At 48.2% G+C, this 25,515-nt stretch overlaps 1 protein-coding gene across 16 annotated transcripts in view; it reads left to right on the top strand.

Moving 5' to 3' along the window:
• The window catches only part of FOXN3 (forkhead box N3), a 446,930-nt gene that overhangs the window by 117,398 nt on the left and 304,017 nt on the right, over positions 1-25,515 (top strand). For all 16 annotated transcript variants that reach the window (XM_069597307.1, XM_069597297.1, XM_069597300.1 and 13 more), the window contains one exon: positions 8,704-8,819. The gene's annotated coding sequence lies outside the window, so the exon portion shown is untranslated. The remainder of the gene's footprint in view (positions 1-8,703; positions 8,820-25,515) is intronic.

Genomic DNA, 25,515 nt, shown 5'->3' with positions numbered 1-25,515 from the left:
AAGTGGGGCTCCATTGTCTTTCTGAAAGCTTATGTAAATATCTCCCTTCTTGCCAGAATGACCCTGGTTTGTCTTTGACATTCTGCTGCTACTTTTTGGTACTGTTTTACGATTCTGTGTGTTTCTATTATGTTGCCACGTTGTAGCCTGATAAGACTTGAGTGTTGGTTAGAGAGCAACCAAGTAAAGATGATAGACTTTGTAAGTGTGTGACTTTGCAATCAAATTGTACGGTAATTTAGGAGGAGAAGTGTTCAAATGGGTATTTATTTACAGGCTAGACCTCTGCTTTTGAATAGCAGCCTAGGTATTAGGTTAATGGATTTTGATGTGCACATTATGATTGTGGGAGCTTTCAAGTACGTGGTAGTTCAATTTATACTGTTTTTCATGTCAAAATATTTTTATTTATGCCCATTATTCAGTGTAAGCCTGCATTTACCTTACAATTTTATGAGTCATGTATCAGGGAAGAGAATGTAAAATGGCATGGAAATTTAAGCTAATCTATTCATTTGAGGAGGATTTATTTTCTGACCATAGGTAGACTTTTACAAACAGTGGTATGAGGAACACAGCTCTTGGATTTGTGGGACTGTTTCATGTGGGCACAGGGAGCTGCCCCCAGCATCTGCTACATGTTCTTCACAGCAAATATTTGGTTTGGCGAAAAGAGAACACCCGTGGGGGTGACGGCGTTCTGGAGCTTCCTGCCCGCCTGGGCATGTAGGGGACTGGGAGAGACTGTGGATCATAAATCAGGGATGGAACCCCAGGGTGTTTGACACCTACTTGCCTTTCTTTGGGGGTGTCCCCGGTGGCTCAGATGGTAAAGCATCTGCCTGCAATGCGGGAGACCTGGGTTTGATCCCTGGGTGGGGAAGATCCCCTGGAGAAGAAAATGGCAGCCCACTCCAGTATTCTTGCCTGGAAGATTCCATGGATGGTGGAGCCTGGTAGGCTACAGTCCATAGGGTTGCAAAGAGTTGGACACAGCTGAGCAACTTCACTTTTCTTCTAAATAAGGTGATCCAGCGACTTCCTTAGCAGTCCGGTGGCTAAGACCTTGCCTCCCATCGCAGGAGGTACATACAGGTTTGATTCTGGCTGGGAAGCTAAGATTCGGTAACTGAAAGCGCAAGTGGCTCCGTGGTGTCCGACTACTTTTCCACCCCATGGACTGCAGTCCATGGAATTCTCCAGGCCAGAAGACTGGGGTGGGTAGCCTTTCCCTTCTCCAGGGGATCTTCCCCGCTCAGGGATCGAACCCAGGTCTTCCCTGTTGCAGGCAGATTCTTTACCAGCTAAGCCACAAGGGAAGCCCAAGAATATTAGAGTGGGTAGCCTAGGCCTTCTGCAGAGGATCTTCCCAACCCAGGGATCGAACTGGCGTCTCCTGCACTGCAAGCAGATTCTTTACCAACTGAGCTATCAGGGAAGCCCAGGATTCAAAAAAGACTGTACAAATGGTCCACATCAAAAGAAAAAAAATACTAAGTTATTCCAAACTGAAAGTACTGTTGACCCCTGCCTCTCAGTGATGCTCGTCTGCAGTGCTGACCACCCCGAGATGGGGGCTGAAGTCAGCATCTTCCAGAGGGATCTTTTTTTGTTGGTGGCTCATATTTAAAGGCTTCCCTGGTGGCTCAGATGGTAAAGAATCCACCTGCCAGTGCAGGAGACCTGGGTTTGACCCCTGGGTCAGGAAGATCCCTTGGAGAAGGGAAAGGCTACCCATTCCAGTCTTCTGGCCTGGAGAACTCCATGGACAGAGGAGCCTGGTGGGCTACAGTCCACAGGGTCACAAAGATCGGGACACAGCTGGAGAAACCAAGCACATCCTGAAGGCAGCTCCTTCCTCAGAGGGGGTGCCCCTCTGCCTGTTCTCACACAGAGCCCTAGCCCATCCTTGGAGCCGGTGGGAAGGCAGGCTTGCAAATCCCGTCCCCCAGACCCTGGGCTGCCTGGCCGGCCCAGGTATCCTGGTGAGCAGCTTGGCCCTGGGACAGCTGCAGGAAGGCTCCTGTGCTTGGCGCCTCCCGAGGCAGAGGAGTCAAATGCCGCTGGTGTGAGGGTTTACTTGATGTTCTGCTATTATTCTTGAGGAGCCCTGGAGACCTTGGGTTCATGAGCCTGAAGCTCTGAAACTAGAAATCAAGAAAGCGCCAATGAAATGTGTTGTTTTCTTTTAAGGTTTTTTTTTTTTTGATGGGGATCATTTGAAAGTCTTTATTGAATTTGTGGCACTATTACTTCTGTTGTTTATGTTCCGGTTTTTTGGCCACAAGACCTGTGCAATCTTAGCTCCCCAATCTGGAATCGAACCTGAAGCCCTTCGTTTGGAAGGTGAAGTCTTAACCAGTGGACCGCCAGGGAAATCCCCCAGTGAATGACTTTGGATGATGGTTCAACTTTTGTCTGTTTGAGGAGTGCAAGCCCTTCCAACAGTTGAGACATTTGTATAGTTCTTTTTTTTTTATCATCCCCAAATATTTTCCAGTATTAAAAAAAAAAAAAAACCTCCAAAAGCACCAGCCTAGGCCATGTTTCGGTAACTCTTTCCTAAGAATAGAAAAACAGAGGAACCTAAACCTGGAGCCCCAGGCTGCACCAGTCATTCAAATGTGAAACCCTGGCAGTGCTGTAGGAAACTCCATTGCTTCCATTTGAAGGGCCAGGAAATTGATTTGGAAAAAAGTAAATTTGAGGGATTCCCAAATAGTGGCAGCATGAAATGAATAACAGAAAAATGAAGGTACAGACTGCTTTTAGTGTTACCAATGGTAAATGGTAATAGAATTGCCAGAATAAGCTACCTGGGCCCAGCTCGCTGGGAGTCTCCACTGCCTCGCAGTTACTGACGGCTCTCACTGCTCACAAGGTCAGGTGAGCAGTGTCCAGCCTTAGTCCCTTCCAGCCTTCCCTGTGGCTCGGTCTCTCTCTCGGGCACCTTGGGGCCTGTCCCAGGGTAATAAATACTGCATCTTGGCCCCGGGGGGACGCCGCTAGGCCTCTGCCCTTGCTGCTGCCTCTGCCCAGATTTCTTTCCTCCCACCCTCCCAGCTTGAATTACGATTCCTCCAGAAAACCTTTCGGATCCCCCCTCTCGCCCTCACTGGGGTGATTTTTCCATCCTTTCCACCATGTGTCCATAACAGTTGGGCTTCAAATTGTAGCACTTATTTCACTATATTAGGATGAGTTGTGTCTTCTCTTAATTGTGATGTAAATTTATCAGAGACACAGGACCTGATTTAGGTACTTCTGTAGCTTTGGCCAGACCTAGAACAGTATTTCAAACTTGTATTTCACTGAATTCTTAAACACTCGCAAAGATACGCGTCACCAAACAATCAAGGCCCAGAGACGCTGACCACTGTCTTCTGCTCAAAGGCAGTCTGTTGGATACTGAGATCCCTAAGGCTGTGTCTGCCACAGCACCAGGCATCAGGACCAATTCGGCCACTTTCAGATGCTTCCAAACGTTTGGCTGTCTGGCATCATCCAAATATAGAAACCAGGTGGATGGCTGATAATTTTTTTTTTACCTTCATGGAATCAAAGATTTTAGAGCCAGAAGGAACCTCAGGGAGTGAAACTCATGTTGCAGAGGAGAAAACTGACTTTTCCCAAAGCGCACGGCTGATCAGGGACCCAGGTGAGCAGACCCAGCTGGCCCCTCCATCCACGGCCCTGCCTCCCGGGCAGCGGCCTGGGATTGCACTGAAGACCGAACCAGTCAGTTTCCTTTCTGCCCCGAGCCAGGACTGGCTGGCCTTCTAGCTGCAAACACCGTCATCTGACAATAATCCCCTTCACCTCTCTTTGCTAAAGGCTGATATCACCGGGATAGAATTAAAAACAAAAGTAGACTGAGAGTTGAACTCCGGGGGACGGAGAGCAACGCTAACAGTTCATTAGCCATCGCTTGCTGCAGCTACAGCAACTGCTGGATTCCGTCAAGTTCAGACCCTTAGAAAGAGTGGAAAAAAGAAAGCACATACTTTCCAGGGCCCGGGCGCTGCACGGCCGGCCAGCTGGGCGTAGCACCATGGCAAAAAGATCTCTTCAGTTTCAGAAATTCGAGACCCTGAGCTTGCATACAGGGCTGTGGCTGCAGCCGGGCCTCTGGCTTTGCTTCTGCCTGCAGTTGTATCAGACTCAGCTCCTATGGGAAGCCCATTAGTGTCCGAAGAAAGAACCAGCCCTCCAAGTTGACATAAGGAGCAGGCTGATATGTGTGTGTGCGTGTGTGCGTGTGTGTGTTTAAAGGCCTGTGTCCGAGGTCAACAGCCTTTTTAAGAGAACTCTTGGTTTTCTCTGTAAACGTGTACTTCCTCTGGCCCAGAGTTAGCCTGTTAAGGGAATAAAGCACAATTCAGATTTCTGAGTTGGAAGCCTGATTAATCTCTCTGCCAGTTACATATGGAAATAAATTAGTAAATGGTCCATCTGGGACTAAACTACTGCATAGATGATAAATTATCTCCATCATATGTCTGTGTTGCTGCAGACTGGGTTGTGCTCACCAGGAGCTGCTGAAAGATGTCTGGATGCTCTATTGTGGTCAGAGGAATAAAAGTTAAAAAAAAAATTAGAAGTGAAAAATTTACTTTAAAAATTTAGAAGTGAAAAATTTACCTTGAAATGTCTTTTGAGAAGACGGTTTGGTTGGTGCCAAGTTTGTGCCTTAGGACTTTGCTCTGTCTGCAAATATTTAAAAGGAGAGTCTGAAGGGCATAAGAAACATTTTACTTTTATATTTTCAAAGGCCAAAACAGCAACACATATTGATTGGTACTCACATGTCTCAGTGAATATAATTATATGTACAATAAAAATATACCCCTGTGTAATACTGCACTTTATAATTTTCATAGCAACTTCTTGTCTATTTTCTTATTTAAATTTCAAAGAAGGTGAGGCAAGTCAGTGTCTCTAATTCTTGACGGATGAAACACTGAGGTTTATGAAGCAGCCGATTCTGATTCCAGCTTGGTTTCCATCAGAGCCTTGCATGACATCAAAAGCATTTTCAGTTCTCCGCCATTCATCCAGCAGCACCAGGAAATAAAGCCTGCTATTTATGTCAGTCTTCTGGAAGCCAAAGTCATACGTTCTTGATCATAAAAAGTAGTTTTCCTTTTCTCTCTAATTGGCGGTGTTGAGTATTGGTTTAACTTTTCCAGGCATGGTTTTTTGTTTGTTTGTTTGTTTTAATGATGATACTTGCAGCTAACATTTATTTTTTAGAAATTACTTATTTATGTGGCCGCATCTGGTCTTAGTTGTGGCAGGCGGGAGGTTTCTGTTGTGGTGATTGGGCTCTCTCTGGTGGTGGCGCACGGGCTCTGGGCCTGGCGGGCTCAGTTGCAGGACATGGACTTAGTTGCCCTGCGGCGCGAGGGATCTTAGTTCCCCGACCAGGTATTGAACCTCATCCCCTGTGTTGGAAGGTGGATTCTTACCCACTGGACCAACATGGAAGTCCCTGGACATATTCTGATTTTTTAAATTGAGGTGTGATTGACATAAAATTGTAGTAGTTTCAGGCGTGTGACGATTCGGTGTTTGTATACGTTGTGAAATGATTGCAATAAGTTGAGTTGACATCCGCCACCGTTTACGATTTTTATTTCTTGTGATGAGAACTTTTAAGACCTATTCTCGGCAGCCTTCGTATGTGCAGTGTGGTCTTCTTAACTATAGTCACCCTGCTGTACACAGCGTCTCCAAGGCTTACTTCACCTGTGACCTTTTAACACCCCTGCCCCCCTTATTCCTAGTCCCTGGTCTACCTGTTCCTTTTGCCTAAAGCACGTCCCTTTCCACCGGAGTTATTTTATCAACTAAAAGCATCCTCGCCCTCAGGGGCATTTTGCAAATGGCTTGAGGGGACTGTGGTATCCAGATTCTTCAGTTCAGTTCAGTTCAGTCGCTCATTCATGTCCGACTCTTTGCGACCCCATGAGTTGCAGCATGCCAGGCTTCCCTGTCCATCACCAACTCCCGGAATTCACTCAGACTCACGTCCATCAAGTCAGTGATGCCATCCAGCCATCTCATCCTCTGTCATCCCCTTCTCCTCCTGCCCACAATCCTTCCCAGAATCAGAGTCTTTTCCAATGAGTCAACTCTTCACATGAGGTGCAGTGTTCATGTATGGATGTGAGCGTTGGACTGTGAAGAAAGCTGAGCACCGAAGAATTGATGCTTTGGAACTGTGGTGTTGGAGAAGACTCTTAAGAGTCCCTTGAACTGCAAGGAGATCCAGATTCTTACCCTACTTTAAAATTTTCTTTTGGGTCTTCCTCCAGAGCAAACCTTCCGTAGTTCATCCTTGAAGCAGCCGAGATGCTCCCCTCTTAAAAAAAAACAGTCCTTAAAGTACGGAAAAAGCAGACTGGACTCGGATAGTCGCCTGGTTTATCCGACATCAGCTTCTGAGCACGCAGCAGGTGCCCCTCCTTCACGCAAGGAGGAGATGCTGCCGGCCCCTTGCGGTGACTTGTCTGCTTGGCTGTGACCTTGTCTCACCCAGGTCACCTGTAAGTGGCTCCCTTTCCGGTCCGACCTGGCTCCTCCGAGCATCTGAACAACTCTCTGGGCTTTTGCTTCAGCTTTTGCCTGTTTCCTTCTGTAAAAATCCTGTCTCGATCTCAAGACCCCTATTACTGTCTCGACACTTTTCCTTACCCACTTCCCCACCCCAGAGGTCTCCTTGGCGAGCATCTGATTGTCCGTCCGAGGGGCAGTGCAGCTGAGCTCTATCTGAGTCGCCTGCATCTCTGTCTTTGGTCCAGTTGTTGCTGTTGTTTAGTCACTGAGTCGTGTCTGACTCTTTGTGACCCTGTGGACTGTAGCCCAGCAGGCTGCTCTGTCCATGGGATTCTCCAGGCAAGAAGCTGGAGTGGGTTGCCATTTCCTCCTCCAGGGGATCTTCCGACATGGACTGAGGAGCCTGCGGGGTCACAGTCCATGGGGTTACAAGACAGTTGGACACAACTTAGTGACTAAACAGTAACAAATACCTGTCTCATCTCCCACAGAAGACAGTGCATTTCTCCAAGGCAGGGATTTCCTCATCGTCTCTGACCCCTCCTCCTTCCCTAACCCCTAGCCTAGTACTTTGTCCTTAATTGAAGCCTAAGGTGCATTAGAGCACAGTGCTTTAAGGGAAATAAACGCTCACTTGGCTGCCTCGGGCCTTCACTGTGGTCTGCAGGATCTTCAGTTACCGAAGGGAGATCTGTCTCTCTGACCAGCAGCTGCACTCTGGCGCCCTGGACTGGGAGCCCGGGTCTTAGCGGCTGGACCGCCAGGGAAGTCCCTCTGGAGTAGGATAATTTTCTTTTGCAACAACAGACTCAGTGTCTTTGGACAGGTAGATGAATGATTTGAGAGGTATCAGTGTCTGCCATGGATGGCTTGTTAAAGCAGATCCCTGGGACCCACCTCCCAATATGCAGATACAGTGCCCTGTGGGCGGGACCAAGAATTTGCAATTCCAACAGGCTGTCAGAACGACACTGATGGTACCCTTTCACAGGCCACTGTTTGAGGTCCACCAACTGAATTTATTTCCTAACATTCTCACTCTAAGGCTTGTAGGCTCATACCATCCTTTTCTTTTCCTTTTTTTTTTTTTTTAAATATCTTTTTGGAATCTTATCTTTTGGCTGCACCAGGCGGCGTGTGGGATCTTGGTTCCTTGACCAAGGATGGAACCTGTGCCCCTCTGCACTGGTGGCATTGAGTCTTAACCACTGGACCACCAGGGAAACCCCCTCATTCTTTCATGAGAGGGTCATTGCTGTCTCTTCCTTGAGGTGTAGGCCAAAAAAAAAAAAAATCTTCCACCAGAAATTATTATGCTACTGGACTTCCCTGATGGCTCAACAGTAAAGAATCTGCCTGCAATGCAAGAGACGCAGGAGACCCGGGTTCAGTCCCTGGGTCGGGAAGATCCCCTGGAGGAGGGCACGGCAGCCCACTCCAGTATTCTTGCCTGGAGAACCCCATGGACAGAGGAGCCTGGCGGGCTACAGTCCACGGGGCCACAAAGAGTCAGACGCGACTGAAGCGACTAAGCAGGCGTGCATCTCATGTACCGGCTTTTCTATTCTGTAAGATTAGTGGTTGACCGTAGCCTCCAGACTTGCAGCCCACATGTGAGCTTTAGCTTGATGGGATAGTTTTCTCCAGAAATAGAGCCAGAGTAATTTTATTTGACAACAACAGACTAAAGAGCCACTGACTTTGCAGCCTGTCCACCTGGTCTACCCGGAGGATCAAGGTTGGGTTCGTGTGGTGGAACACTGGTCCTGAACGCTGGCTGGCACTCTGATGTTTTTCCTTTATATAGATGAGTGTTTCAATGGCAGCTGTAGTGAAATAAAATGATCTCACAAATGTCTCAATGGCAGCTATAGTAAAATAAGATGATCTCACAGTGTCTGTGGCATGTATTTTTAAGTGCCTGGGTTCTTTTATGCCCCATGAGGCAGTTTCAAGAATACTCCATCATGAAAGACTTGATGCTTCAATAACTTTCCAAGAGATAAAGAGGTGCAGTTGCAATTGACTTCTTCATTGAAGTGTGTCGTGCTTTAGAGAGGTAGGCTAGAGATGACGTCCCCTGTGGTTGAGAGGGTTCGCTCTCCTCTGCTCTAATCCTGTCTTCCTTCTGCTTCTCTCCACCAGCCGCTAGACACGCCATCTCCTGGAAGACCAGCGTTCTTGTGATCATGGAGGCCTCTCCGTCCTTTCTGTGACTGGAGCAATGCTGACTGTGGTTTCCTGGACCCATTCTGACTCAGGTAACCACGCTGTGCATTCCCCAGCTGGTTTACACCTCAGGGAGACTGCACTGAATAAATGAAATACCAAAGCCATATTTGAATGCAAATGCCAGATTGATTGCTTTTCCAGCGATTGATATTCTCTCCGTCTTCTTCCTGATCTTCTTAATGATCAGTTTATGCAGCTGATCAAACTGACGGTGTGGTCAGTCAGTATAGGCATTAAGATAATAAGAATGTTCAATTGCGTCTTATTTAAAACTTCGGTATGCGTCGTAGACTCACAAAGCCGTAGGAGCGTCACTGGGAATTTCTGTATAGAAACTAGCTTCTTCTGTATGTGGTTTCTCGAAATCATTTTCTTTCCCATAATATTGGATAGGCCAAGAAGTTCGTTTGAGTTTTTCCAGCAGATCTTAAGGGACAAACTTTTTGGCCAACCCAATGCTGTGTTTCACCTGAATTATAGTAATCTTCTCACGCTGAACCTTTGAATTGGGTTTCATAAATATTGTTAAGTATCTGTTTTGTGTGCTCGGGACAGATGGGGCTAAAAAACTACAGGGTGTATAAAAATATAAGGTATATCCTCAGGCAGCTCACACTTGAGCCAAAGAGCCTAGACTCGCTGGTAAGACAATGGCAGACGGTGCTCAGCTGCTGGCTGGGGCTGTGTGCGGGGTGGTTCTCTGGTTCAGGGAATGAGAAGACTCTGAGGAGGACTGGGACTGAGATACTTAGAGGAGAATTCATGGAGGACAGAGGGCCTCCAGCGGGCCAAGTCACTGGGGTCATTCCGCTGGAGGGAAGAGGATCTGCCTGGCCTGACTGCGATGGTGGGAGTGAGCCCGGCCAGGGAGGGCCTGGCTCCTGGACCAGATGGGTCTTGGAGGACCCTGAGCCTCTGACCCAGCCAGAGCCAGGCTCCCATGCTGGGCCTTGTCCCGATAAGGTTCCCCCAGGGAACCCTGCCTGCCCTGTTAGAGCTGCCTTGGCTGACAGCTGCCTGCAGGGGACCCTGGTCAACCTGCTCCCTGGCCAGCTTTCTGCCTCTTTGGGCTTGTCCACACCTGGCCTCTGCTTGTCTACTGAGTGTCTGCTGTCCACACCTGCCCCCTCCCCTCCACGCTCAGACTGGCAGGCGTGGCTTGACGGGGCCCCGGGATGAGCCAAGTGTCCTGTGAGGTCAGGGCCTGGTGATTCCAAGGAGCTGATTCGGAGCTGAGAAGTGGAATGGAAGGGAAGGGCGGGAAGCAGAAGCAGGAGCCTGTAAGTTGATGCCAAGAGTGTACCAAGAGTTCTGAAACCCAGAGCACAGGGAGGGCCTCAGGACTGAAGCTGCAGCCACAGTCGGGGTGGGAGCCCAGCGGGCTGGCTCATTTTGCGATGGCCCAGCGGACCCCACCTGCACTCAGCTCTTTTGGGTCCAGCACGGCCGCTTTCCAGGGCTGGAGCTGCTGCTGAGGCTGCTGCTCGTCCGGGCAGCTCTGCCTGGCCACTCTCGCCCTGCCGCACCGTGCTCCATGGGACCAAGCCCCGGGCAGACCCAGGAGCTCCGGCCTTCCTGGACTCAGAGCTCTGCATCCCAGCCTCCAGGAGGTAGGAAAACCGGAACAGCAGGATTTCTGTTCTCCTCCCATGAAAGCAGTTGCTTAGCCTGTTGTTGCCCTGCCTCTACTAAGCCTGGGTGGGTCAACGAGGGCCCGCCAGGCAGGTGTGGCTCACTCCTTATTGTCGGGGGTGGACAAGCCGACATGGTTTTCACACTTTTAGATGATTGAAAAAAATTAAAAGAAGAATAGCATTTTTTTTTCTTCATAGAAATGATATAGAGTTCAGATTTCTATGTCCCTCAGTTAAGTTTTGGGGACTTCACATGCGGCGCTGGTGGTAGAGAATTTTCCTGCCAACGCAGAAGACATGGGTTTGATCCCTGAGTCAGGAAGATCCTCTGGAGAAGGGAATGGCAACCCACTCCAGTATCATTGCCTGGAGAATCCCATGGACAGAGGAGCCTGGCGGGCTGCAGTCTATGGAGCTGCAAAGAGTCACGACTGAACGATTAGGCACACATACAAATTCAGCTTTACTGGAACACAGTGAGTTCAGCTCAGTCGCTCAGTCGTGTCCGACTCTTTGCAACCCCATGGACTGTAGCACGCCAGGCCTCCCTGTCCATCACCAACTCCCAGAGCTTGCTCAAACTCATGTCCATGGAGTTGGTGATGCCATCCAGCCATCTCATCCTCTGTCGTCCCCTTCTCCTCCCACCTTCAATCTTTCCCAGCATAAGAGTCTTTTCTAATGAGTCAGTTCTTCACAACAGGTGGCCAAAATATTGGAGTTTCAGCTTCAACGTCAGTCCTTCCAATGAACACCCAGGACTGATCTCTAGGTTGGAGTGGTTGGATCTCCTTGCAGTCCAAGGGACTCTCAAGAGTCTTCTCCAACACCACAGCTCAAAAGCATCAGTTCTTTGCCGTTCAGCTTTCTTTATAGTCCAACTCTCACATCCATACATGACCACTGGAAAAACCATAGCCTTGACTAGATGGACCTTGGTTGGCAAAGTAATGTTTCTGCCTTTTAATATGCTGTCTAGGTTGGTCATAGCTTTTCTTCCAAGGAGCAAGCGTCTTTGAATTTCATGGCTGCAGTCATCATCTGCAGTGATTTTGGAGCCCCCCAAAATAAAGTCTGACACTGTTTCCATTGCTTCCCCATCTATTTGCCATGAAGTGATGGGACCGGATGCCATGATCTTAGTGTTCTGAATGTTGATTTTTAAGCCAACTTTTTCACTCTCCTCTTTCACTTTCATCAAGAGGCTCTTTAGTTCCTCTTCACTTTCTGCCATAAGCATGGTGTCAGCTGCATATCTGAGGTTCTTGATATTTCTAAGATGAGCTTCTCCATCTTTGGCTGCAAATAATATAATCAGTCTGATTTCAGGACGTAGTCATGCCTATTCATTTCCATATTATCTTTTCTATTACAAGGGCAGAGTTGAATAGGTGGGTCAGAAACCATAAAGAATTCACTTTCTGACCTGTTACAGAAAAAAATTGCCATTCTCTGGACTAGGCAGTTGCATAACCATTGTTTACAAAATTTGAGGTGTAGGCCTTTTTCCTTCATAAAGAAAATACGAGGGCTTTCCTGGTGGTCCAGTGGTTAAGACTTTACCCTCCAATGCAGAGTTTGATCCCTGGTCAGGGAACTAGATCCCGCATGCCTTGCAGCCGAAAACCAAAGCATAAAGTACAGTGTTGTAACAGATGCAATAAAGGCCTTAAAAATGGTCCTCACCAAAGAAACCTAAAGGAAGAAGAGAACACAGGATGGAAGGTTGAGTAGGATTTGAATAAGCTAGAGAGGAAGAGAGGAGTCTTCTAGACTGAGGTAGAGAGTCGGTCATCCTCTGTTGGATCTTTCTGTTCATCTGTTTACCTTTCAGTTAAACCTAGATGTGACACCAAGGCTGTTTCATTTCAACAACCTAATTATTAGGGTTATCTTTAAAATGAGGTGTCCAGACTTCTTCGGTTAATATAGATGTTGGAACAAATAAACACCAAATTAAAATATACCCTGCATTTTGAAACTTTTTTCACTTGGCACCGAGTATGAACTAATTTATTTTAGACCAGATAAACATTTTGTTTTAAATTGAGTAAGCATTGAAGATTTGCCATGAGGAAGCTGTGGCATTTAATCTTGGCAACATTCTCCCAGTCTGGTGGGGTTTTATGATACTGTTGAGTGAAAACTGGTGAAAGCTGGAGATGTGGGTTCTAGTCCTGCTAACCTGTTGAGCCAAGGTAGGCTATGTCACACACCAGGGTAAAGAGCACACCCCCAATTTTGGGGCTTCCTGCAATAAGAGGTTCGTTTCTCACTCAGCCAGCGTTGGACTGCACCAATGTGGCTTTGCTGCCTCCAGCTTCTGAGGTTTCCTGTCTCCCCCATCTTGTGACACCTACGTCTCAAAATGTTGCTTCCTCGTTGCTGTGATATGTGAAAAAAGAGTTGAGAACACACACCCATTCTTAGGTGGCTTAGACCGGGAGTGACTCAGACCAGCTCCACATTGATAGTCCATTGGCCAGAACTAGTCACGTGATTCTCGTTGCTAGGAGACTGGGAAGGAGGGAGGAGCAAGAAGGATGCTGAGGGTCCTTCCTGCCCCTGCAACACCGGGTCACTGCGGGAAAGCTCAAACTTTATCTGTCTTTTGTCTGCTCTTCATTAAAGGCTAATTAACTAAGGCCTATACTTTTTCACACCGTTTATGAAAGGCTCAAATAAAACAGTTTATGAAAGAGCTGTAAAAGGTATCGCACGTTGTAAAATATGTAGGCTGTAATTGCTACCTTACTTCTTCACCCGGTTTGAATGGCGGAGGACTGGAGTTGGAATAGTCACACACGCGCCAGCGTGCCTGAGGGTGTCATAGCGTTTGCCACTGACCCAGCGCATTATGATACAGCCGTCCCTTTCACACCCGGAAATATGCTGGTGTGGACAGTACATAGATATGACCACGCCAGCTGCACCCCACTGGTCCTCCTTGGAGATTAATGTCAGCTACTGTTTACTGAGCCTCTTCTAAGAGTCACGCTATTCTGCGCTTTTGCCTTCCTGGTTTCATTTAATAGCCCAAACAAACTTGTGAAGTAGGTGCAAGTAATCTCATTTTAAGATGAGGTAACAGGCACAGGAAGGTTTAAATTCCGCGTCATCACAGCTAGCGAGTCGCGCCGCTTTGCTCTGCACCCCGGTCTGTCTTGCTGTTAAGCAAATTCCACGTGACTGCCTCACTCATCCTTCACGAGGGTCGTGTCCTCAACCATGTGGGGCCCCACTTCCCCGACACTGGCTTTCGAGGCCACACGCTGGGAGAAGGTTACCGCCCTGAGCGGTGAGCCCAGTCCTTTAGGACCCGGATGAGGAGGTGAGCCATGAAGTCGCGAAGGACTTCTCTAGAACCAGCAGATGGCGGGGCCAGGGCTGGTGAATTCCGCTTCTGTCGGTCGGTCCCTCTTCACTCTCTTCCCCGATGTTGACAACTGCAGCTTGTTTTCAAAATGGGCACTGCCTTTATCTAAAAAAGATTTTATTTTGAAATCTTGGGTGGAGTAGAAGTTGAGCCAGTGAAGACTGGCCATGTGTGGTGCGGTTGATCCAAACAGGCATCTTCCCAACGCAAACAGCGAGCACAAACCCAGCGCCATTCTCAGCAAGTTCATTTACAAATTTGTTTATTAGAAAAAAGAAAAAGTCAAACCACAGCTGAAGACCAGTGTGCTTGCAGAATAATATCAGATAAAAACCCATCTAATCAGGAGACGGTTTTCATTTCCTTGACTCCTGGCATTCCGAATCACTGATTGTTGAAAACCGACCCTGTGGAATCAAAGGGAACAGACTCTGAAAAGTGGACCGACTGTATCAGAACCATCCATTGCATTGCTGGCTTCCAGAAACAGCGTGCGCCTCCGCCCCCCCCACCCCCCACCCCCCCCACCCCCCACCCCCCCCACCCCCCCCACCCCCCCCCCCGACAGTTATACATGTGGCTTCTAACTGTCCAGAGAAAACTAAAGGAATTCCATTATGAAAGAGGAATTAGATGGACATTTCTAATCCCGTCTCATAAACAGTATAGGAGTAACTTTAAAATATTCTGCTTTAAGCATGCATTTAATTTGTGCTCTGGGAAGCAAATAATGTTGCTAAGATAAAACATTCTAATAATGATTTATGTAAATTTATTTGTACAAAGTAATGGTGTAGTTGCCTATAGCAAATTGCTTGGAATAGGAAATGACATTTATGAGATTTTTTTTTTCCTTCCAAATGAATACAATGGAGAAAATAAGAGACTCCAGAAAGGAAAAGAGAAATCCACGTTCAGCATGGCGTCTGAGGGCAGAAGATGCAGAGACAGCGCGACGGGTTAGAGGGTGTGCAGACAGTCGAGAAACCCAGTTCAGTGTGTTTTCCTGTGATGGTCTCAGTATTTGTGGCATTTGTGGGCCACGCCAAGTGTGTTAAATTCTTAGAAGGCTAGAACCCTTTATTTTATAATCATAAACTGCGCAGACACCAAAGCTCTTTCCTAATAGCCAACGACGGATCACTTGTTGTCAAAGTGCCCCGAGAGACAGGGTACTTACAACACGGGGGGCCAAGAGGCCAGCTGTAATTAAAAACTGGGCAATTAATCTCAGTTCCCAGTTCCTTTAATGTCAGGGGAAGTGATGCTTGAGTCGTAAATGGGGCCCGAATGTTAATAAACCAAACAGAAAACTCTCCCAAGGACTGATTCATCCACCTACTGGGGAGTTTTCCTGTGGCTGCCCACTTAGCAGTCTTGGTAGTGGCTCTGAGGTGTTTCCCGGAAACGTTTCATTAAATCCTCGTACAGGTGACTGAGAGAGTTTCTGAATCTGTGCTTTGGCCTTGTAAATAAATGCCCATTAGAATTTGCCAGAACCTTTGGAAAAGGAATGATATGAAGACCTCTGTTGTGGAAGGCATTAATTGCTTTTTCAAAATATTTTTACCGTGTCACTTGGTCGTCACACTCATTTTTGCGAGGAAGGTAAGAGTTTGTGTTCTGTTTATAAACCGAGGGGCCGCAGAAGCCTCCCAGGAGGGCCCCACAGCGGGACTTCGGTGGCAGGATGCGGAGGGAACCGCTTCCCCACTGCTGTTTGTCTCATTGTCATCAGGAACCAAAGCTGATGAGAGAGATTTGTGAACTTTGGAGGACGCACTTCATTTACAGCAAGATCAGGGTTCTGGTCCCTTGTAAAGCCTGCTGGAATGGCGCTGACCATCCTCAGAGAAACGGCCTGGTCTGATTGGACAGAATGGCGGCCGTGGGACCGAGGCCCGAGGGCTGACGTTAGGACTCCTGAGAGTGGGCGGGAAGCCTGAGCAGGACTTCAGAAGGCAGGGAGAACGCCTCGGGCTTCTAGGGAAGAGGGGCTGGCCGGGGCTTTCAGCAGTGCCGTCAAAGTGAATGTCCTGTGAAAGTATGGCGTCTGGTCGGGGTACTTTTGGTGAAGGGACCCAAGGGCCCCAGGGGGATGTTAGGGACAAGAATATGGGCCAGAATTTCAGACTCCTGTCCTGCCTCTTTCCAGCTGAATGACTTCGGGTATAGATTTCTGAGCTGTGGATTCCTAGAAGATAATGGGAAGTATCTGAGCTTGCATTTGCTCATCTGTAAAATGGGGATAGTGATATTTACCTTGTAGAGTTGGAGTGGGAATTAAATAAAATAACTCACAAAATATTTGGCACAGGGGAAGGATGGTTGGGTGAAATAAGGGAAGGGGATTAAGAGAGGAAGGCTTCTGGCAATAAAATCATGGGAATGTCATACACAGTACAAGGAATAGGGTTGGTAATACTGGAGTAATTTGCATGGTGACGAAGGGTTACTGGACTTGTCCTGGTGATCCTTTCACAGTGTATTCTGTTGTTGGAAGACTATTCCCTGAAACTAACGTAGTGTTGTGTGGCAACTACACTGCGGTTAAAAACAAATAAATAAATGAAAGTTAAATATTTGGCGCAGTGCTTGGCAGACAGTAAACACGCATTTTATGATAGCTCTTAAATGACGATAATTGTTCTGACTCAAGAATTATGGTTTTGACTGATAACTGGTAATGAGATTAAAATCCATTCGTTAATGAGGATGAATTGGACAGATTTCTAAGTCATTTGTTTCTCTGTACTGCAAGATAGCAGGGCCAGTATGAGAGCTCATCCATTCACTCAACAAACAATGCTGTTTTAAAAAATCACTTATCGACGTAGGTTGCTGCGAGTCCTGGCCGCGGCGCGGGGGCCGCTCCCTGGCCGCGGCGCGGGGGCCCCTCCCTGGCCGCGGCGCGGGGGCCGCTCCCTGGCCGCGGCGCGCGGGCCGCTCCCTGGCCGCGGCGCGGGGGCCGCTCTCCGCGCTGGCTTCTCCTGCTGCGGAGCACAGGCTCTAGGTGCCAAGAGCTTCGGCAGTTGTGGTGCACGGGCTTCGTTGCCACACGGCGTGTGGAATCTTCCCTAACCCGGGATCGAACCTGTGTCCCTGCATTGGAAGACAGATTCTTATCCCCTGTACCACCAGGGAAGTCCCACCAAACAGTTCTTGAGGCTGAAGGTCTCTGGCAATCTGTTTGCCAAGAAGGGAGAGGCCAAATACAGAACTCTAGTCTCAAGGGTTGAGCAGGACTTTTACCCAAAGGCCCTGAGCGGGCAACTTTAACATATACGGTCCTTGTTTGCAAGAATCAGAGATTAGGCTGGTCTACATCTTTAGCGGTTGTGGAACGCCCAGGTTTGGGTCCAGACTCTGCCCGTTGGTTGCCTTCAGAACCGCGATCTTGGCCGGGGGAAGAGTAGGTTCACGTCAAGAAGAATGGATGGAGCCCTTTGGCCCTTGCTCCTTCTGTCTGTCTGCCTGCAAAAGGAGGTGTTCGCGTCCTTCACACCTGTGTTCTTGGCCACTGCAGGTCGGGCCCCTAGGCTGAAAGCGTGAAGGCATCCTTTTCTTAGAATTCATTTCCGTTAGAAGCACACATCCCCCTTCCTTATCAAGGGTTGAAAGGAATCCATTGTAAAATGTGTTGATTTTTCTTCTTTTGAGTTGGGCATATAGTTCTATCACCTTAGAAAAGGTGTTTCACAGGAATTCTTGGAAGGGAGAGAAGGAAATGTGAACGGTTCTCAAGTGAGGTGAGGAAGTCGGTAATAATTCTTGGATTTGGGGTCCAGTCTGTCTATTTCTGTGGTCCCCGAACACCAGGGGTCCTCCGGGGTGGACTCTGATGCGGTGTGGTGGGGGCGATAGACAGATACGGACAAATAAGAGTTCAAAGATGAGCTTTTCCCCAGTCCAAGGCAAAGAGAAAAAGAAGCGCAAGAGAGTGCCTTCAGTACGCTTTACTAGGAAAAGTAAAAAGTTGGCCACCTACGCCTCTCCTGAAACCACTTTTGGAATCTTCTCGTGGTGCAGAATCGACCTGGGCGCCTCCTTGCCTCGGTTTCTCCCGTCCCGTCCCCCTGGGTCCCTCCTCACCTCCTTCTCCTCCTTTCTCGCTCCTCTGCTTTTTCTGGAGATGCGCAGCCTCTGGCTTATCCTCCTTATTAAACAGGAGGTGGGCAAGTGTTAGAGACGTAGCAGCAATTAAGACTTCTCTGTCATTCACGGAGGAGAAAATAAAGGCCTCTGCAACGATAATTAGGCGTCTGTCCACAGCACTCTGGCTTAAGAGTGACACAGACTGGAACTTGCCTGGTGTCCAGTGGTCGGGACTCCACGCTTCCACTGCTGGGAGCATTTCATTCCCTGGTTGGGGAAGGAAGATCTTGCATGCTGTGCGGTGTGGCCAAAAAATGGTGAAAGTTAAAAACTAAAGAATACACAGTCCCACCTTTGTCTCCTTGTGGAGACCTGGCAGACGGCATTGCCCCTGCAAAGGCAGAGGGTGGGCTGTTACTTCCTGGCAAAATGTGCCGTGTTGTGCTCTTTCCCCACAGTGGACATTTACGTGTCCACGTTTATTTCACTCTCTCTCTGGTATATGTGTGTGAACTCCCCGAATGGATATTTGGGTGTTGACCAGGGACGGAGTCGTCTGAGCTCAAACTCAGACTTGTGCTCATCTCAAAGCTGCCTGCAACGCAGGAGGCCTGGGTTTGATTCCTGGGTCAGGAAGATCTCCTGGAGAAGGGAATGGCAACCCACTCCAGCACTCTTGCCTGGAGAATCCCATGGACAGAGGAGCCTGGCGGGCTACAGTCCATGGGGTCGCAAGAGTCGGACAGGACTTAGCAACTAAACCATATCTCCATCAGTGAAAGCCACGTAACTCAGGTGAGAGGTTTTTGGTTTAATAGGAGAGAGTTAGGTTCAAAGGAATAATTGCAGCTCAGAGCAGGGCCATCTCCCAGAGTCTGAGAGGAGATCTGTTTTGAAGCTGATACCCTTTGAAAGAGAATGGCATCCGAGTTGCCCTTGTTAACATGGCGGCTCACGGTGAAGGAAGGGAAGGCGCTCTGCAAAGGGCAGGACAAGCCCAGCCCTGCCTCTCAGTGGCTGGACTTTTAACCGACACTCAGACGCCAGCAGAAGGTGGGCTTGTGAAATGAACACCTCTTACGGCAAGTCAGTCCAGTCCCCTTTTTCGCGTGTCTCTCTTCTTGCTGGGAGCTGCGGAGGCCTCACTGTCTTTGACCTTTCTCCCTTGAATACCAGAGGCTGTCATTACCCCAGAGAGAAAGCATATTTTTCCAGGTGCACAAAACGAGGCAGGGAATGGGTTGCAGTAGCTACTGGAAGGTCTAAATTACTTGCCAATTAGAATTTAATAGCTTTTCTCTGGGGTTAGTTGGATCTGTGAATGGACAGCTTCTCCTCTGACTCAGTCTTGGGTGAACTGAAAGAACCTTGGGCAATGCTAAGCTCTGGGTGAGGACTGCATGCTTTATAGAGAGTTCCACTGGGTCCTCTAAGGTAAATAAGGAGATGCTGTGCTTTTTTTTTTTTTTTGCAGAGTGGTGTGTGCCCATATGATAGGAAGTTAGGTACTTGATAAATTCTTCTATATAGTGACGGCCTATTATTTGTATGGCACTAAACTTTATCCCTCACGTGAAAATACCTGAAACATCCTAAGAATCTGTTTTTGGGATATATATGTATATTCCTTTAATGCATTTGTGTAAATACATCTGTGCAATGTGTGTATAAATAAACCAGTGATATCATTTGATTCTGGGATGGTTTATAGGATTCATTGATTTCTTAGGAAGATATCTAAATCACCCCCGTTGTAAGTGGTTCCCTTTTTTTGTTTTTGAAACATCTGATGAGCATTTCACTGTTTTTCTAGAAATATATTTACTCATTTGGCTTCACTGGGTCTTCAGTGCGGTGCTCTGACTCTGGAGCGCGAGGGTTTAACAGTCGCAGCGTGGGCTTAGTTGCCCCTCAGCCTGTGGGGTCTTAGTTCCCCGGCCAGGGGTCGAAACCGTGTCCCCTGCCTTGGAAGGTGGATTCTCAGCCACAGGCCCACCAGGGAAGTCGAGAGGCATTCCTCTTTAATACCATTCCGTCTCCACTTCTTTTTCAATTCTTTTACCCAGGGCACCGTAAGTAACCTCTGGATGTGTGTTGCTTAACTGAACAAAAATGGCAACAACCTGCTATTTATTTTATTAAGCAGCTTGAGCAGAGATGTTTGGTCTGATTGCCAGAAATTGTTAGCTTATCACCAAACTGCCCTGATGATTCTTATTATTCAATTTGCATTGCTTACAATGATAATTCTCACTACATAAAAGAGCACGATGTTTTATTTGTATAGTTCTTTCATTAATAATTTAATTGACTGTTTCATCCGAGTGGTTCTGCAACACGCACATCAAAGTTCCTAGAGATCGGCCCCTGGGCGCCTTGGGAAGTCAGAATTTAGATATTAACTGTAATGCGCAAGGCGCGGATACGGGTGGTTAGCAGTTTCTTTGGCCTTAACATCCAGTGGGTTGGCTGTACATTTCCCCTCGTCTTTATTTCCAGGCATTTTATTGACTCAGTCACCTGTGACTCTGATCTGGTCATTTTAACAACGGACTGCAAGGAGATCCAACCAGTCCATTCTGAAGGAGATCAGCCCTGGGTGTTCTTTGGAAGGAATGATGCTAAAGCTGAAGCTCCAGTACTTTGGACACCTCATGAGAAGAGCTGACTCATTGGAAAAGACTCTGATGCTGGGAGGGATTGGGGGCAGGAGGAGAAGGGGACGACAGAGGGTGAGATGGCTGGATGGCTTCACTGACTTGATGGACGTGAGTCTGAGTGAACTCCGGGAGTTGATGATGGACAGGGAGGCCTGGCTTGCTGCAATTCATGGGGTCGCAAAGAGTGAGACACGACTGAGCGACTGAACTGAACTGAACTGAGCTGAAGATATTAGATCCTGGTATAATTATTTAGGGGCTTCCCTGGTGGCTCAACTGGTAAAGAATCTGCGTGCAGTGAGGGAGACCCTGGGCTTGATCCCTGGGTTGGGAAGATCCCCTGGAGGAGGGCATGGCAACCCGCTCCAGCATTCTTGCCTAGAGAATCCCATGGACAGAGGAGCCCGGCGGGCTATAGTCCGTGGGGTCGCAAAGCATTGGACACGACTGAGCGCCTGAGCACACAGCCCACACATAGTTGTTTGAATCACTAAAATGACTAGATTGATACCGATTTATAAGTGAAATAGATAATGATGGCTGAAATAGTAAATCTGACCCCAAATGATTGAGTCAGTGGCTTCATATCGGCAGAATCTGTGTCTCTGGGGTCTCTTCTTCAGAAATGGGAAGATTTTTTTGGTCACAGCTTAGCAAGGATGACGCTGCAGGATGACGCTGCAATTGTATGAGACGTATGTTCTGATCCATTTGCCGGAGGAGAACCTTGTGGACTCTTCCCGTGTAGGAGAGCACTACAAGGTTTGTCTCCATTCCTGTTGTGAATAAAATGATGAATTGAAATACGACTTTGGAGTCATGAGCAATAGTGAACATGATTTTGGGGGTGTCAACCCATAGTGATATTCCAGGAACTGGCTTTTAAAACTCTGGATTCAGCAGAGAGAGAGACCTGACGGAGAAGCTCCTGTATGGCCTTTCCTGCCTGACATCAGGGCGGGTACTTGCATGTGTCAATCAAGAGTGCTCTCCGGGACTCTTCCGCTTCAGAAACCGGGGTCTGTTAACACTGTTGCCTTCTCCTCTACTGGTGGATGGCACATTTGGCGCATGTTTTAATGTCCAGCCTTGCGCCTGGGACGTGTTCACTAGGGTCTCAGGAGCAGAACTGGAGAGTGTAGGGGATTTTCTGAGAGCTGCTTATATTTTGGCCCCACTGTGCAGCTTGTGGGATTTGAGTTCCCAGACCAGGGATTGCACTTTTGGAAAGGAGTTTGGTTTCTCATAATTAAAAACTGTGTCTACATCTGTAATAAACTACTGGATTCCTAGTACTGCAAACCCTCTGGAAATACAGCCAGTTGCCAGTTCAGTAGAAGGTCATGATCTGGTAATAAAGCGGAAGCCCCAGTACCTTGGCCACTTAATGCAAAGAGACAACTCACTGGAAAAGATCCCGATTCTGGGAAAGAGTGAAGGCAGGAGGAGAAGGGGATGGCAGAGGATGGGATGGTCGGATGGCATCACCGCCTCAATGGACCTGAACTTGGGTGAACTCTGGGAGATAGTGAGGACAGGGAGGCCTGGCGTGCTGCGGTACGTGGATCGCAAAGGGCCGGACGTGGCTTAGTGACTGAACACAACAGCAGCAACAGCATGGTCTGGTGACTAAGTGACACGCTTGTGTCCCTGAGGGCAGACTAGGTGATGGGGTAACCGATGCCCCCAAACTAAGATAAGCCCCCAGACTAAGGGGCATAAAACAATGAATATACTATTTCTTGCTCATCCTGTGTATCTACTGAGCTTGGCTGGGAGACTCCGGTCTCAGTCATCCTTATCCTCACCCCCGGATAGAGGTGAGGGAACACGCCCCATCACCAGGACTGAGAAGAAGGGGGAAGAGCGAAGCTCTTGCTGGCTCCTAAAGCTGTCCAGGAGGGACAGGCGTCACACCCACTCACGCATTACTGGCCAAATCTAGCTCCCACCTGACTTAACAAAGTGGGGAAAATACTGTATAATTGTGCACTCGGAGGAGAGAGCGCTGGACTATTTACAGACAACTTCATCGTGCCCATCGTGCACAAGCCGTGCTCACCACTCAGTCATGTCTAACTCTTTGCGACTGCACGGACTGTAGCCCGCCAGGTTCCTCTGCCCATGGGATTTTCCAGGCAAACATACTGGAGTGGGTTGCAGTTTCCTTCTCCGGTGGATCTTCCCAACCCAGGGATTGAACCCACGATTGGCAGGTGGATTCTTTACCACTGTGCCACCTGGGGCTCCTCAGTATTACTGACAGAACTCTAAAACCTAGCTCAACAGAAGCCAGTGAGCAGAGCTTATGAGAGAATTCTTTGCATCCTTCAGAAAAATGGACCAGTCACCTGAAATGGAGCTGCTTCATCTCTTCAGCACCGTCCGTTCCCGAAACTGGACGGCAGTGGCAGGAGGCTCCAGCCTCCCAGATTCCCGTCTCACACACAATCTAAGCCACTTGAGCAAGCCTTTAGTGTGCCTGTTTGCAGGTGGGCCATCTGTGGAGCACCCCTGACTGTCCCTGGCTTGGCCAACCCGGGACCCTCTCAGCTCCTCCTGCACCAACCTTCTGGACAGCCACATCCCTTGGTTTCCCCTTTTGGGTGTTCACTGTGGACTGTCTCCGAGTTTGAAAGGCATCCTTTAAGCTTCATTATCCTATGTGGGTATCTGAAGATTTCTTCTTGCAGAGACAAAACCCCCTGGGTTGGGCTATTGCTCTGTGCGTGCAGCCCATGGTGGGTGGCCGTTCCTCACTCCCGGCCCCGTGTCCTAGCCTCCGTCTTCGCGGCGTCTTCCGTCCATCTCTGCCAGTCTGATCCAGGGCCCTGGCTTCAAGTCTGTCTGTTGGAACTGAACACTTGGCTCTGGGCTTGTGTTGTTGGTGTAAGGATTTCCAGCAGGGCCTTAGTTGTGTTCTTCAACGAATTTATATCCACAGAAGAGAGCCTCGCGTAGCCAGCAAACCCAGCTCTGGAACAGAGCCAGGAGCTGTGCAGTGCTAAGTCGCTTCAGTCGCGTCCGACTCTTTGCGACCCCCTGGACGGCAGCCCGCCAGGCTCCTCTGTCCATGGGATTCTCCAGGCAAGAAAACCGGAGTGGGTTGCCATGCCCTCCTGCAGGGGATCTTCCCTGGAGTTAGGGAGAAACAAAAAGTATCTCAGCGAACAAAAGAGCTTGCCTCAGACCTGTACACTAAACCTTAAGTTGATCATTGCTGGTTTTGCGTTGTAAATGTAGCCACACTGTTAATTAACGTGGTTGTCTGAGTCCCAAGAAAATTTAGGCACAAAGAGGTTAAATAATTCGCCTAAGGTCTCAAAGCTACAAGTGGTGGAACAGGTTCTTAGGATTGTAGACTTAGAAGGATAATCACTGTTTGCGATGGTGGCAGTGAGATCAGGAGGCAGGTTGGACTGTATTTACCTTTTGTTTTTTTAAAGAAAGTAGTAGGCAGATACGTAATTATTGCAGGACGAGTCTTTTCAAAATCTTTCCTTTTCTCCTTTGCGTTTAGCTTCCTTTCTTTTCTCAACTATTTGTAAGGCCTCCTCAGACAACTATTTTGCCTTTTTGTGTTTCTTTTTCTTGGGAATGGTCTTGATCGCTGCCTCCCATACAATGTTATGAACCTAGACGGCATATTAAAAAGCAGAGACATTACTTTGCCAACAAAGGTGCACCGAGTCAAAGCTATGGGTTTTCTAGTGGTCATGTATGGATGTGAGAGTTGGACTATAAAGAAAGCTGAGCACAGAAGAATTGATGCTTTTGAACTGTGATGTTGGAGAAGACTCTTGAGAGTCCCTTGCACTGCAAGGAGATCCATCCAGTCCATCCTAAATGAAATCAGTCCTAAATATTCATTGGAAGGACTGATGCTGAAGCTGAAACTCCAATCCTTTGGCCACCTGATGGGAAGAGCTCACTCACTGGAAAAGAGTCTGATGCTGGGAAAGAAAGGTGGGAGGAGACAGAGGATGAGATGGCTGGATGGCATCACTGACTTGATGGACATGAGTTTGTGTAAACTCTGGGAGTTGGTGATGGACAGGGAGGCCTGGAGTGCTATAGTCCATGGGGTTGCAAAGAGTCGGACACGCCTGAGCGACTGACCTGAACTGAACTCCCTTAAAAATGGCCAGATTTATTTTTTAATTCTAGTGTCTGAAGAGCATTAGTTGGGTGAGAAATTCCAGCAAGTGGAACGGGGCTTCCTAATTTGCCAAAAGAATGTGAAGTTACTCTACGTTCTCTCTGCTGAACATCTAGTTTAGCTGGTGTATAATAAATGCTTATGAAAGGTATTGTGTTTTTTTTGCACAGTCAAGGTGAAGACTTGACTCGGTCTGTGTCATGCTGATCAGCCTGGTTCTGGTGGGCCTGGGTGTGAGCTGGGGGGCTTCAGGAACATTTGGGAGTAGGGAGCAGTTCAGTTGAGTCTCTCAGTCGTGTTCGTCTCTTTGCGACCCCATGGACTGCAGCACGCCAGGCCTCCCTGTCCATCACCAACTCCCGGAGTTCACTCAGGTTCACGTCCTTCGAGTCCGTGATGCCATCCAGCCATCTCATCCTCTGTCATCCCCTTCTCCTCCCGCCTTCAGTCTTTCCTGACATCGGGTTCTTTTCCAATGAGTTGCGTCTTCGCACCGGATGCCCAAAGTAACGGTGATAAGTAACAATAATGCATGTTTGTGAGTGCTGTTTACATTCTGAGAAGTCGGCATGTATTGACTCACCTATTTCCATTTTACACATGAAAATGCCGCGGTGCAGTGAGGTTAAGTGACCTGCTTGAGATCACGACATAATCGGAAAGCAGCATGGTGGAGGGAGTGCCAAGCAAGTCTTTTGGTTTAAGAACTTTGTGCATTGCCTTTTGTCTTAGTTTGTTCGAGCTGCTGTAGTAACATACCATGGGCCAGGTGGCTTGTAAGCAACAGGAGTGTGCTTCTCA

This window comes from Ovis canadensis, chromosome 7 (assembly GCF_042477335.2).
Source record: "Ovis canadensis isolate MfBH-ARS-UI-01 breed Bighorn chromosome 7, ARS-UI_OviCan_v2, whole genome shotgun sequence".
Lineage (NCBI taxonomy): Eukaryota > Metazoa > Chordata > Mammalia > Artiodactyla > Bovidae > Ovis > Ovis canadensis.
Note: the sequence above shows the minus strand (reverse complement) of the source record. Positions and strands in the feature narration are given on the sequence as shown.